Below are 15134 nucleotides of genomic sequence, written 5' to 3' on the forward strand. Positions count from 1 at the left end.
AATTAAATGTGGCATTTAATTTTTCAGATGTAAAATAGCACAAACATAGATTTAAAACACATTTAAAGATAAACCATGCCTGTGGTCAGTTACTCCTCTTTGTAGTCCAGTCTCCAATAAATACACAATTTAAAGATTAAATAATTTAGAGATTCATTTTGGACTGTACGCCAGTTTAATTCCAAATCATTCACATCATTGGATGGATCTAGTTTTCACTTGAGATGTTAAAAAAGTTTTAAAATCCTATGCTAGAAAGGTAGTTTAAAGAAAGGAAATCAATTGACCTTATTCACATTAAGGAAAGATTTAAACTGCATCCTGAGCTTCAAAGGATTGTGTCATTGAAGGGCAGCACTTTCCACCTGTCCACCTCTCAGTCATGCTGTTTCCATCAGTGCCAGCCTTCCCCCAGCTCTCAGGACACACAGCGGCTGCAGAGACTGTCGGGAGTCACGCACCCCGACTGCACCACATTGCCTAAGTGTGATGTTTAAAGAAGGGAAAATTCTTAGCTCCTGGGAGGGAGGGGCAAAAGGGTGGGGTATTGAGCCAAAAAGGCCATTCCTGACTTGGCATTTCCTGAGAATTCTGAATGCCTGCTTCAGTGCCATCACAGATGTACCAATTGTGTCAGCATTAGCTTTCTGTTTTTCTCTCCAGAGCAATGGTTTCCAAATTTAGCTGTACAACAGAATCACCTGGGGTGCCTATTAAAAACACAGATTCTTAATCCATTTGGGTAATCAGATTTTGTAGGTCTAGGGTAGAGAGTAAGACCAACTCACCCTTAGAGTTGTTCACAGTGCTTTGAATTTACTTGCCTCAGGGATTTTTGCCTAGGAAAAAGCACAAGCTGAAGACTAGCTCTTCTAGTTTTGCATGGAAACCGAAATTCAGAGTGGCAGCTGCTGCTAGATGACTCTGGTCCCAATACGATTTCTTATAAAGTATTTGGAACAGCTTTTCATTTCATCTCAATTTTCTTTTACCCTTCTCTTTAAATTAGATTATTTGTTCAAAATTTTATTGCTTGCCTGGCAAATATTTGATAGGACACCATGTACCCCCACAAATGCACTCATTATGATACTATTATTAATTATTAATTGCTTCCAAATAGAATCCTTCAGTAAGCATATTTTTTGGCAAGTATCATGCTTTCAGAATTATATCAGTTGTTCAAAGAAGTGTTCATAGGGCCGGGTGCGGTGGCTCATGCCTGTAATCCCAGTACTTTGGGAGGTCGAGACAGGTGGATAACTTGAGGACAGGAGTTCGAGACCAGACTGGCCAACATGGTGAAGCTCTGTATCTACTAAAAATAAAAAAAAAAAAAAAAATAGCTGGTTGTGGTAGTGTGTGCCTTTAATCCTGGCTACTCAGGAGGCTGTGGCAGGAGAATCGCTTGAACCCCAGAGGTGGAGGTTGCAGTGAGCTGAGATTGTGCCACTGAACTCCAGCCTGGGCGACAGAGTAAGACTCCATCTCAAAAACAAAACAAAACAACACCAACCAAACAAACAAAAAACAAAGAAGTATTCATAGTCCATTTGGCTATAATTTACAATGTGTACTTATTCCATTTAAATTTCACGTGTGGTCTGTGTAATAATAATGGTATTTTAAATATATGTATATATGCATGCTTCTATTTGTAAGTGGGTAAAAACGTAATCAGCTATTTCCTCTCTGGAAGTGACATGTAAAGTAAAAATATAATCTCCACCGTCATATTAGCATTTTAAGAAATGGGTTGGTAATCAGAGAAATTTAAATAGTAGATGCAAACAAAACTATGTACATTATTACAAACATTTTTTCAATTTGAATGTTCAAAACCTACAAGTTCTCATTATATCTTCCCAAAGGGTGATTAGAGGAGACAGAATCACCTGCCTTGAATAAATCCATTTTTTGCAGTGTAATAACTCTCTGATTTTAAATTCACCATTCAAGTAAAGGTCTAATATTACCTATGTTGCACTCATTAAATTTGAAATGGTTGTGATTATGTAAAGGTCTAATATTACCTATGTTGTACTCATTAAATTTGAACGGTTGTGATCTTTTTTATTCACTAAGAGACTAGTCTCTATCCTTTGCCAGGCTCAGATCTATGCCTGATGGCCAATTGCATGGAATGGCTGGTAGCAGCCAAGGCTTATGGATTCACAAAAGAGCGAGTGCCAAGGAATAGAAATTACTTACCTCATCCTTGATTTCCTTGCAAACCATTGATCAAATTATACCCAAAGCTTGTGATTTATTGCAGTTAAACATTTCTCCTTGCTCTCTATCTTGCCTTTTTAAAGAATATGGCTGTTTTTCTTTTTTTTTTTTTCCCTTCAAAGTTCAGTTGCCTATGGGATCAGAATTTTCTTGCAGGAGACAGTTTTTGTCCATGGTAAACAATTTTTACCTAAAGGCAGTTCTTGCTCTAGGAAGCATTTTGTACATAAAGTAGAAGTTGACTCCTTTTGGGTGCCTGCTCAGCTCACCATAACCACCACATCTCCACTTTCATTTGGGAACTCTCTCTTGATCCACAGGGATGGGCTACCGATAGCCATGTTTATATGTACAGCCTTGAATACCTTCCCCAGCCATGGGTGTTGACACTTGATCCACATTGAATCCACTATAGTCTCTTTCCTCAGAAAGTGAAGTTGGGATTCAGATGCAGATAAGATAGTCTCTGGGGGTGACTATCAGTGTAACGTGTCATTTAGCTCTGGGAGCAGTAATGCTGCAAAACACCCACAAATCTCAGGGTCACATGACCATCATCATTTATTTACACTCATGTATGTGTGCTTGCCAGGGATTTGGCTGATCTAGTCTGGGTCCAGCTGAGCAGCTCTATTCCATGTGCCTTTTATCCTCATGCTGGCACTAGTGGACTACGCTGGAAAATCCTTATGGCAATGCCCAAAGTACAAGGATACCAGTGGAAATGTAACGGATCTCATAGAAGCTAGGCTTGGAAGTGGCGCTTTTGCTTCTGCCCCATTCTGTTGGCCAAATAAGTCAATGACTGACCCCAATGCACTCTCCCCCTTGATGGAGCTGCAGTTATATGGCACAGGGCATGGATATGGACTGAAGGGATGAGTGATGGGTGGTGAGAAGAATCAAAGCCAGTGATATAGTCTATTATGCATGTGAACTTGGGTTTACCTGTGGGTGGCCATGTTCCTCCATGTAGACCACAAAATAGGGAGAGTGCATCTGTCTTGAAAAAGACTGACACAGATACTTAACAGAAAGGAGGGACAGCGAGTCCTGATGACTTTCCTATTTCTGGTTCTAGGTCTTTCCTGAGTCTGGCTACATCTCCATTCTTGGTTTCTGTGCAAGATCTCCGAGTCCTTTTAATAAATCCCCTGTGGATTTATTAAACACTAAAAGGAAAATGGAAAGGAGGGCAAATAGAATTAGCTGATTTTTCTTAGGAGGAATCACAGTACCAACAAGAGCTCAGATTAGCCATAGCTGTGTGTGTGGCCAGGTGGGAGACATGGTAACTGTAAGCAGGTAAGTAGCGGGCAATTTTCCCAAATGAATTTCTTTAAAAAATTTTTAATTGGCAAGTAAAAATAGTATATATTTATGGTGTGCACCAAGATGTTTTGATAATGTATACCTTGTGCCAAATGCATTTCTAAAATTACATATACATCAGGAACTTGAACAACTTCCAACTAAACAAGCTCAGTTGGAACAAGCTCTGGATGGTGCTCATAAGAAAGTATTGGAGGATCTTTCACTGTTAGTAAACTGCATTCTTTGTGGAACGTCTTTAAACTTCCATTGGGTACCTTTCCTCAACAGGAAAGTAAATAGAATGCAAAGCTTTATTGGTCAAGTAGAAGGGGGTATGTTACACATGGTTGATTACCTCCAAATTAGTATCTCCTGTCAGTTCTGACTTCTACTTTAAGCTCTGGATTTGCATATCCAACTGAGAGGGGAGATCAGCAGGACTTGTTTTCCAGTACTGGTCATGACCCCAGTCACGAGGCTGCTTATCTAAACAGAATGCAGTAAAGAAACTGAGGCTGGGTGTGGTGGCTCACACCTGTAATCCTAGCACTCTGGGAGGCCGAGGTGGGTAGATCACTAGGTAGGGAGTTCAAGAAACTGGCTAAAACCAGCTAAAACGAAAATGACAACAAAAACAATCTCTAGTTGCCCTCATTTTTCATTATACACTAATTATAAAGCATTAGCATGCTAAAAGATACTCTCACCAGCACCATGATAATTTACAAACACCATGGCAATGCCCAGAAGTTACCTTATATGGTTTCAAAGGGAGAGGAACTCTCTGTTCAAGGAACTCCCCATTCCTTTTCTAGAAAATTCATGAATAGCCTGCCCCTTATTTAGCATATAATTAAGGAGTGGCTATAAATATAGCTAGCCAGCAGTCCACGTGTGCTACTCTGCCTATGGGCCAGCTCTGCTCTGTCCATGGAGTACCATTTTCCTGTACCCTGTTGCTCGAATAAACTTGATTTGCTTTCACTTTATCAGTTGTCTCTTAAATTCTTTCCGGTGCAAAGCCAAGAACCATCCTAGCTGAGCCCTAATTTTGGGGTTTGTTTGCATCACAACTGCCTATGACATCCCTATTTGAATGTCTAATGGGCATCTCAAACTTAAAATATCCTAAACAAAGCTCCTGGCTCTCCATTCCCCTAAACTTGCTCCTCCGGAGTCTTTCTTACTATATGGCATGACACATCCTTTCATCTAATTGCTTAGGCCAAACACTTAAAAGACTTCCTTGATTCATCTTTTCCTTCCATTCAATCCATCAGCCATACATTTGATTTTCAAAGTATATGCTGACTCTCATCATGTATCACCTTTATTTGGTTGCATTTGCCTGAGCCATCGTCATCTGTCACTGGTGTTCCCTGCTAACTGGTCTCCCTGTACCCTCTCTTGATTCTCTAAAGTCTACTTTTCTTACAGCAACTAGACTGGTCTCTATAAAACACCATCAGTCATTTCACTGTCCTTCTCCAAGCCCTACAATGGCTTTCCATCACACCCCTAATAAAACTTACACTTTTCTTTCGGTTTGTTCTTTCACATCACTGAGGTTTTGCTCAACTATTACCACTTGGAGAGGCCTTACCTAATTATCTTCTCTAAAGCAACTGACCTGCTCTCCTCCCTGCCCATTTCCTTAACCTTTATTTTTCTTCACAGTACTTATTGCTGCTTGAGGTTATATATGTATCATTTACTTGTTTGTTGAATGTAAAAATCCTCAAATACAGGGACTCTGCCATTTGTGTTGCTGTATTCTCAGCCTCTAGAAAAAAGCCTGACACAGAGTAGATGTGCAATGAAGATATTTTCCATATGAGTAAAAAATGAATCTTGGGGTACAAGGTATTCAGGGTGACCATGTTGCACAAGTCTTTTGGAGCCCATTTAGTCCACAGCTGCACATGGCATTTCTGAAGTTTGTGAAGAATAAGCCTATATAGTGAATATTTTACAAAGGGAATATTTCCTAAAATACTTTTGTACATTACTTCTAGAGGATGAGGGATCAGAATGGCCCCCCACCCCCCAGTTGTAGGTGGTAATAAGCTGTGTAGATGAGCATCTTTCCTGATTTATAGATGATGAAATAGAAGGCATCCCTCTATGTTTTCCTTCCATCCTAACCTTCCATTTTCCCTCAGATCATATCAGGTTAATTTACACATAAGAGCTTCTGATTACTCTATGAACACGGTGGATAGAAACAAGACTTTTACATATTAGAGAATAAGTCTATTTAATGAACCCTAAGTATTTCATCTAACTCAGAGTGGAAGAAAGGTAGATTTCCATAGCAGCCTTTGAGAGGGGAAGGAAATCCTGAGCTGTGGCATCAGGATAGCATGAGAAATTTCTGGGTCCCTTGGGTTTGTCCACATTCATATGGGAAGGGTTTATGTGTGTTAGGTGTGCATACACCAGAGCCTGCTGTGTACTTTTGTCCTTCACTTTAATATGTCACAGCTTAATGAGATGCCTTACAGGATTACTTTTACTTCCCAGATCAATTGATCTTCACTCTTTGAGCTGTCTTAGCTGATGCAGCTGTACTTTTGAAGGTCCCTGACCACCCACAGGATTCTCCTTCACCCTCTCAGTCTACTGTCTAAGAGCTCACTGGAGTTGGTCAACTTCCCCTACATAGCCCAGCAAAAATGAATGACATTCTCATGTTTGGAATGTTTCTTCTTTTACCCCAGTGTCCTGATGACAGTTCAGTGTCAGTGCAACTCAGTCTAGAATGTTTCTTTCCCCAAAACAATTTCCTCTTTATTTCCATTTCTGCCTTTCTGATTGGGAAACTCACCATTTCTTGTGTGTGAATTTCTGGGCTACTTGAACAGGGTAGAAGTTCTGGGAGCTTTCCATGCCACCCCTCCCTTCGGTCTCCCATTTGAGTTCTGTATTAAATGTGAGATCCAGACAGTCATGGAGGTTGTCTGCTAAGCAATTCTTGCTTGACGTGATATCTAAAATTCGATTGATTTTTTTGCTTCCATGCTGACTTGACTGACCGTGAGTGCTCTTAATTCACCTGAGATTTGGGCAGGAATTCTTGTTTTTAAAATGAAGCAGAAGCAGCAGCCAACTCTGTTTGAGAGGTCTTAAGCAAATTTACAGCCTCAAATGTTAATCTGAAAGTCAATCTCAATTGAATCAATATTTTTTACAACTATTGCACTCCTTTTTAAACATTTTTTTTCTCTTTTTCTCTCTTTCAAAAATACTCTGCCAAGACATAGGCAGATGGATGTCTGCACAAGGAAGCGTCCACTTCCCTCCTTTCATGAAGGGAAACTAAATCTAACTTATCTAACAGAATGCTGAACATTGTGGGAGGACAGTTGAATGAACTGTCAAACACTCTGAAGCCTCACCATAATGCAGACTGGGAGTTTTGCTACAGGAATATGTATTCTGACATTTTTGAGAATTAAAATTTGTGGTACAGGATCCAAGACTGATTTTTGTCTTACAGCAATTTTCAAGCTTTATGAGACTGGGTTCTAGTGGCAACATACTGGCACCCTTATTATGGCTCCAGGGGAGTCACTTAAATTGTGGGTGGGCTGGTATGTGTATAAAGAGAACAATGATTCTTTTACAGCCTTCTCAGAAGACTAGAGATGAATGAGAAATTCTAGTATTTTATCTTAAGCTTATATTTTATTGAAGAGATTTAGCACTGGCATTTCAGACAAGATTTTATTTTTATAAAGCATTGTTCTTTGTAATTTTGCTACATCTCCCCATAGGGGCATTTGCATAGTTAGACATATTCTTTTGTAAGGTTTTGCTATTATTCTCATTTAGATTGGCCATCTAGTCTGCCCCAAACTTAGGAAATAATTGAGTTTTCCAATATTTTCCTCTGATTATATGCCTTCACAATACAGGGGAAGACAAAATGTACATGACATTTTTGAGGTGGCCTACTGTGCAAATCATATTAAGCATTTGTTTTCTTAAGATCAAGCATTGTGCATCATAAATAGCCTCACCCCATTCCTATCCTCTCCTATGTTCAGAGATGGGGTAAGGCTTAGGAGAGTCTACCACATACATTTCTATTTCTTGTTTTAAACAATAGAGAATTTTTACATTTTGATGAAGCTGCATCAAAATGACTACATTAAAATCTCCGTGTAAGCCAAAACAATACTTGCAAATTAACCCTGTCATAATATCTTTCTTTGGAAATCACTTGAGTTGAGAAGCTGACATTTAAAAATTATGGAACACAAAATTATGAATACAGAACAGACTATAAGTAGTATCAACTTTGAAAAGGGAAAAGCAAAGAGGCAGCTGTCAATGGACGGGAGGTAGAAGGGGAAGGTGAGATGGAGGGCAAGTAAGAGTGTTAATATTCTCATTTTACAAACCAGAGTCGAGATTGAGTTGAATACATTCAAATAGTTTAATGACTAAAACTATAAAGATAAGCAATAGATGAATTAAAATAGTTATGTAAATATCAAAAATGAGGCAAGAGGAAGGAAAGGTGGATAATAGTGCGTGCTGAATCCTTGCCTATTGTGGCAGAAAGGCAATAGCTACACATGGTCTAAAGTTTATAAATCAACCATGAGAACCATGTTCAGCACGTGGAGGAGTGGAAGAGAGAAAAGGGAATGAGAGGAGATGGGAGATCTGGGAGACCTTTGCGCTGAAATTACTAGTCTAAGGTGTTAGGAGATCTAGAGAGGATTTTAACTCTTAGTTTGAAAAAGGCATTTCATACACTCTGGAAGAGTTGTTACTCCCATGTTGAGGAACCAAGATATCTAGCAAAGCAAATTCTTTGTCTTACAGTTGCTAAGTCAGAATGTTTTACATGCTGGTTACCCATGGTTATTATCTGTGGCTCAACAACAACACAGACTGAGACTGAGCCTATAGCCAGGTAATTTGTGGGGGGAAAATGTCAGAATTTAGACTGTATTAAAAGAAGATAATATACCAAATCCTTGCATTAGTCAGACACTTGTTAGGTTATATTACATCTATTTTCAGTCAAAGCACTTGAGAAAAATAGGGTAGAAAGAGAAAAAAGTTTGGAAAAGAGACTAAAAAGGTTAAAGGATGTAAAGTACAGCAAGTCCTCATTAACTCTAGACCCAGGTCCTTATTTCTATTCAAAATATACCAAGTAGAGGGATCTCATAGACTTGGTTTCTCTTGAGAAAAATATTGGCTTAAGTGACAAATATTGGCTTAGCAATTAGTATAATTGCTGCTCATGTCAATTGGCCCTAACTAAAGCCAACAAAAAAGATCTATTAAAAATTTTAGAGAGTATCACAATGCTTTTGCAGAATTATTTTGCTTTTGCTTTAATATTTTCATATAACATTACAGATGTGGTTGAAGCTCCCTTTGCATATTCCCCAATTTACTCACTTTAAAAATCTTTCTCAAGCTAACTTATTATTTTAAAATGTTTGTTTTCTGTCCAAATTAATTTTAAGACATATATTGTATTTCTATCTTTAAACATTAAAAAAATTTGTTTTGTGTGTTTCTAAATAAGTGGAATTATGGCACAAATAACATCTTACAAGTTATTTAAATGGCAGTTTTTCATTACCTTTACTGATAATTCACATACCATACTATTCACCCAGTGAAAGTATACAATTAAAAAAATTTTAGTGTATTCACAGATATGTGCAACCATCTCCATGGTCAATTTAAAAAAATATGAATATGTGTATATATTGTATATATGTGTGTATATGAATATGTGTGTGTGTGTGTGTGTGTGTGTGTGTATATATATATATATATATAGAGAGAGAGAGAGAGAGAGAGAGAGACAGACAGACAGACAGACAGGGTCTTGCTCTGTCACCCAAGCTGGAGCGTGTGGCACGATCTTGACTCACTGCAGCCTGGACCTTCTGGGCTCAAGTGATCCTCCTAACTCAGCCTCATGAGTAGCTGGGACCACAGGCATGCAGCACCACAGTGGGTTAACATTTTTATTTACTTTTTGTAGAGGAAGAGTCTCCCTACATTGCCCAGGCTGGTCTCCAACTCCTGGGCTCAAGGGATCCTCCCGCCTCTGCCTCCCAAAGTACTGGGATTACAGGTGTGAGCCACCACACCCAACTGAATGTGAATATTTTTATCTAAAAAAGAAAAGCTGTGCCCATTAGCTATCACCACCTTATCTCCCCACCCCTTCCTTTCCTAGTTGGAGTAACCACTAATCTGCTTGATGTCTTTTAGATTTCCCTATTATGCGCATTTCATAGGAACTGAGTACTGTAATGTGTGGTCTTTTGTGATGGGCTTCTTTCACTCAGCACACATTTGGTGTAATTTTTCAAGGTTCATACATGTGGTAGCATGTATCAGTACTTCACTCCTTTTCATGAACAAATAATATTTCATTGTGTAGATATACCACATTTTGTTTATCCATTTGTTCGTTGATGGACATTGGGATTGTTTCCACCTTTGGCTATTATGAATAGTGTTGCTATAAACATTCATGAACAAGTTTTTGTGTAGACATGCTTCCATTCTTTTGTATACCAATATCATTTGAAGAACTGCCAGACTGTTTCCAAAGAGGCTGTGCCATTTTACATTCCCATGAGTAATGTATGAGGGTACTTATTTCTCCACATTTGTCAACACTTGTACTTATCTGACTTTTTAATTCTAGCTGTCCTTGTGGGTGTGAAGCAGTGTCTTGTGGTTTTGATTTGCATTTCCTGATGAATAATAGTGTTAGGCATCTTTTCTGTGCTTATTGGCCATTTTTATATCTACCTTGAAGAAATTTCTATTCAGCTCTTTTGCTCATTTTTAAATTGGTTTATTTGCCTTATTATTAAATTGTTAAATGTTTTTTAAATATTCTGGATACAAGTGTCATTAGATATATAGGTTGCAAATATTTTCTTCCATTCTGTAGACTGTCTTTTCACTTTTGTGATATCCTTTGTAGAACAAAAACTTTTAATTTTGATAAAGTCCAGTTTAACTATTTTTTTTCTTTCTCATGCTTTGGTGTTATATTTAAGAATTCATTGCATAATCCAAGGAGGTCATGAAAATTTACCTCTGTTTTCTTCTAAGTTTCCTGGTTTTAGCTCTTCTACGTGCATCTTTGATCTACTTTAAGTTAATTTTTTAATATGGTATGAGGTAAGAGTCCAACTTCATTCTTTTGCATATGGCTATCCAGTTGTCCCAGCATCATTTGTTGAAAAGGCTATTTTTTTTTCTCCTATTGAATGATCTTGTCACCCTTGCCTAAAATCAGTTGGCCATGGATATATGGATTTATTTCTGGACTCTCAATTCTAACCTATTGATCTATATGTCTGTCCTTGTACCAGTACCATGCTGTCTTGATTATTATTTCTTTGTACAAAAATTTGAAATCAGGACACGCGAGTTTTCCTACTTCTGTTCTTTTTTTTGAGATTGTTTTGGTCATTCTGGGTTCCTTGCAATTCCTTATGAATTTTAGGATCAGCTTGTCCATTTCTACAAAGAAGTCAGCTGAGATTCTGATAAGTATTGAATCTGTAGATTAATTTGGGAGTATTGCCATTTTAACAATGTTTTTAAGTCTATAAACATAGGATTTTTCCAATTATTTTGATCTTCTTTAATTTTTTAAAACAATTTTTGTAGTTTTCAGGTTATAATCTTTGCACTTCATTAAATTTGCTCCTTAGTGTTTTATTATTTTTGATGTGATTGTAGATGGAATTATGTTAATTTAATTTTTGGTTGTTTATTGCAAGTATATGGACAAACAATAGATTTTTATATATTGATCTCTTATCTGCAATCTTGCCAAACTTGTTTATTAGTCTTGATTTTAATAAATTCCTTAGAATTTTCTGTATACGAGATTATGTCATCTGTAATTAGAGATAGTTTTACTTCTTCATTCCAATCTAGATGCCTTTTTTTTTTTCTTACCTAATTTCTCTGGCTAGAACTTACAGTACAATGTTGAAGAGAAGTGGTGAGTGTGGACTTCTGTCTTGTTCTTAATCTTAGGGGAAAAACATCAAGTTAATAATTAAGTAAATAGAATTATTGAATCTTAGGACAAGTTCAAAGAATTCTAAAAGGTTGTGACAATACACGCTTCCACTTGCTGATGAGAGTTTCCTTTTCCTGTATTGCTGAGTATGAGGTTAGTTGTGGGTTTTTCATAGATTCCTTTTATCAAGTTGAGGTAACTTCCTTCTATTCCTAGTTTGTTGAATATTTTTATAATACAAGAATAAATAATATACTTTTGTGTATTATCTATATGAATGCATGCAGTTCTAGTGCATTTTAACAGTTGCATAGTTTCAATATAAATATATCATAATTTATTCATAAGTTGATTTTTTTGGTTTCATTTCTTTCTTTTCTTGCTATTACAAATGATGCTTCAGTGAATACACTTGCACATGTCTCATAGTCCATATGGGCTATAGTATCCCTAGCATATATTTCAGATAGAATCATTGAATTTTAGGACAAGTTCAAACATTTCTAACAGGTTGTGGCAATATATGCTTACACTTGTTTTTCAGAGTTTCCCTTTGCCCATATCCTTCCCCAAATTTGTGATTGTCATGTTACTAAATTTTTGTTAATTTGATGAGTATAAAATACATCACACTTTATAGTTTTCATATGTTTATTTATTTGTTGAGGGGGTTTCATCTGTAATTTGCCCACTCCCACCAATTTTTGTCTATTTTTCTGTTAGGTTTCTTATAGGAGTTCTTTACATAGCCTGGATACTAATTCTTTGTCGGCTTTCTACAGTACAAATATTTCCCCCCAGTTTGTGGCTTACATCTTTTTATAGTGTTGTGTTATATAGTAGAAGTTTTAAATTTAAGTGTCACATTTATTAGTGTGTTTCTTTGTATTTTGTACTTTTAAATTTTGTTAGGAATCCCTTCCCTATCTTAAGGTGATAAAAATACTCTTCATTTTTTTGTCTAAAATGTTTAAAAATTTGCCTGTAAGCTTAGGTCTTTAATTCTTCTTCTGTAATTTATCTTTTGTGAAAATAGGAATCTAATTTTCCCCCATGCAAAGTGCCATCTATTAAATAGTTCATTTTTTTGCCTCACTGATTTGTTATTCTATCTCTGTTACTTACCAACTTTTTGGATATGTGTTGGTCTGATTCTGGACTTTCTATTCTTTGTTATTAATCAGTTTTTTTTTCTGCATTGGTAGCATACTACTTTAATCTCTGGAGTCAAAGTAGATACGCATGGTATAAGAATGTGTGTGTGTGTGTGTGTGTGTGTGTGTGTGTACAAAATATAATTAAGAAGAGAAAGAGAGAGAGACTTTATATCTGCTAGGCATATGCCCTACTTGTTTTAAACAGTTCCAAAGTTGTTTTGGCTGTTATTGGTCCCTTATTTTTCTAAGTGAACATGAGGATGAGCTGGCCAAGTTCTGTAAGAAGTCCTGGGACATTTCTACTGATTGCACATATTTATTTGGAGACAATTGACACTTTGTGCATGTATTGATTTTGTATCAAGTCACTTTTCTAATAGTAATTCTAATGATTTGTCTACAATTTTATTGGATTTTCTATGTGGACAATCATATTTTCTCCCAAAGATGACAGTGTTGTTTGTTCACTTTCTAGATTTAAACTTTATACAACATTTTTAGTATTATTGCGTCAATTATGATTTTCAATATGCCTTGAGTGGCATAAGGAATAGTAGCAATTGTTCTTTTAAAATAAAACATTATTTTAATAAGAATGTTTCCAAAGTTTCATCCTTTCTTGCTGGTTTTTGATAAGCCACTTTTTATGGAACAGTGAAAGCTGTTCCAGAGCAGTTATTTTTATCCTGGATGCACAGTGGACTCCCCTGGGGAGCTTTACAAAAATACCTGTGGCTGGTTCCCACCTTCAGAAATTCTGATTTAATTGGTTTTGGATGCTGCCTGGGCATTGGGACTTTAAAAAACTCCCCAGTTTTTTAAAGATTGTAATTTGCAGACAAAGTTGAGAAGTACTGTTCTTGGTTAATGTCCACATTTGTTGGTCAAGGATCTATCAGTGACAGGTGACAGAAAGACAAGTATAGCTAGCTTAAGAAAAATAAAAGGGAGGGGCATTTATATGCTTATAAGACCGTGGTGGTTGTAGAACTAGGAATAACTGGATCCAGAGACAAAGGCTGTCTAGATCCTTTTTCTCTCTGTCTTTGGTCTCTGTTCTCTCTGTGAGTGGTAGTTATTCTCATTACAACAGTAGGCTGTTCCATAAAGTGGTGAAAAGCTCTACACTCATAATGTAATAGTTCCAGTGACAAGAGCGTCTCTTTTGTGCTAAGTCCAGCCAGAAATATCCCCAGGAAGAGTTCTGATTGTTTGGTTTAGGTACCTGCCCACCTCTGGACTAATCACCATGGCCCACATATGGTTTAGTGATTGGGTGAAGACTTGTTGGGCAAATCCAGAGAGCAATTTATTTAATATTTAGACCTTGGTGAACTTTAACCTTCTTGAATACAGCCATAAATCTGACAGTATTAAAAGGTCTCTAAGAAAGGACGAAAACAGTATTCACAGAAGAGATAGGAATCTCTCTCTCAAGTATTACATTATTCATTTAATAAGATAGGCAATTTGGTTTTCCCTTGCAAGTTGCCTAGGTTTTAGAAAAAAACATATTAGGAGAAGGGAGGGGTTACTGCTAAAGCTGATATATTGAAAGTGATCATTGGTAGCAAGGGAGGAGGGAGAGAAATCGTCTTTTAAAATCTCAGCAAACTGGGCTGTTTGGTATAGAGGTAAACAGTCTTTAAAGGCCCCCGTAGCAAAAAATGATTATAAAAAACAACTTTCAAAAGTTGGGGTAAAATTGGGGGAGGGTTGTGGGAAGAGGAATAGAAAAGTTTTGAAATCAGACATAACTGGATACATATTTTGGCTAAATATATCTTATTTTGGACAAGTTAATTTTTCTAAGCCTTAGTGTCTTTATTTGTAGAATGGAGATAACAATGCCTAGTTCATAGGTTCAAGGAAGTTAAGTATCATATATCAGACACATAGTAGGTGAACAATAAATGTGACTTCTTCTCATCCTTTCCATTATTTACCATGAGAAATAATGATCATAATGATGATCTTGTGTTTGCAAGCAAGACTATAGTATATCCAGCATACCATGTATTGGGAATATAGAAAAAATTTGATGACATTTATGTTAAAAGATGGCTAAAATAAAATGCTTATTTTCTAAAATAGTAAAATTTATCTAGAACATTTGCTTTTACAAAGAAGACATTACTACTCTACCACTATGGAATAGACGAATCCGAGAGTGTGAACTTTGCAGTTCCAACATATAACTATCATCTCTAACTTATTAGTAGGCAGGTTGTTTTGTCACCGTTCCACGATTCCATGAGTTTTACATTTTTTCCAGCTGCTGTGAAGCTGACATGGGCCACATGATGAACAGTGGGATAAACTCTTCTCTCTGCTTTGTAGGAGCCGTGAAACTTCTGGCTGATTCGAGATATGAATGCAGAAGGGGACTGCTC

Source organism: Macaca mulatta, chromosome 3 (genome assembly GCF_049350105.2).
Source record: "Macaca mulatta isolate MMU2019108-1 chromosome 3, T2T-MMU8v2.0, whole genome shotgun sequence".
In the NCBI taxonomy this organism is placed as follows: domain Eukaryota; kingdom Metazoa; phylum Chordata; class Mammalia; order Primates; family Cercopithecidae; genus Macaca; species Macaca mulatta.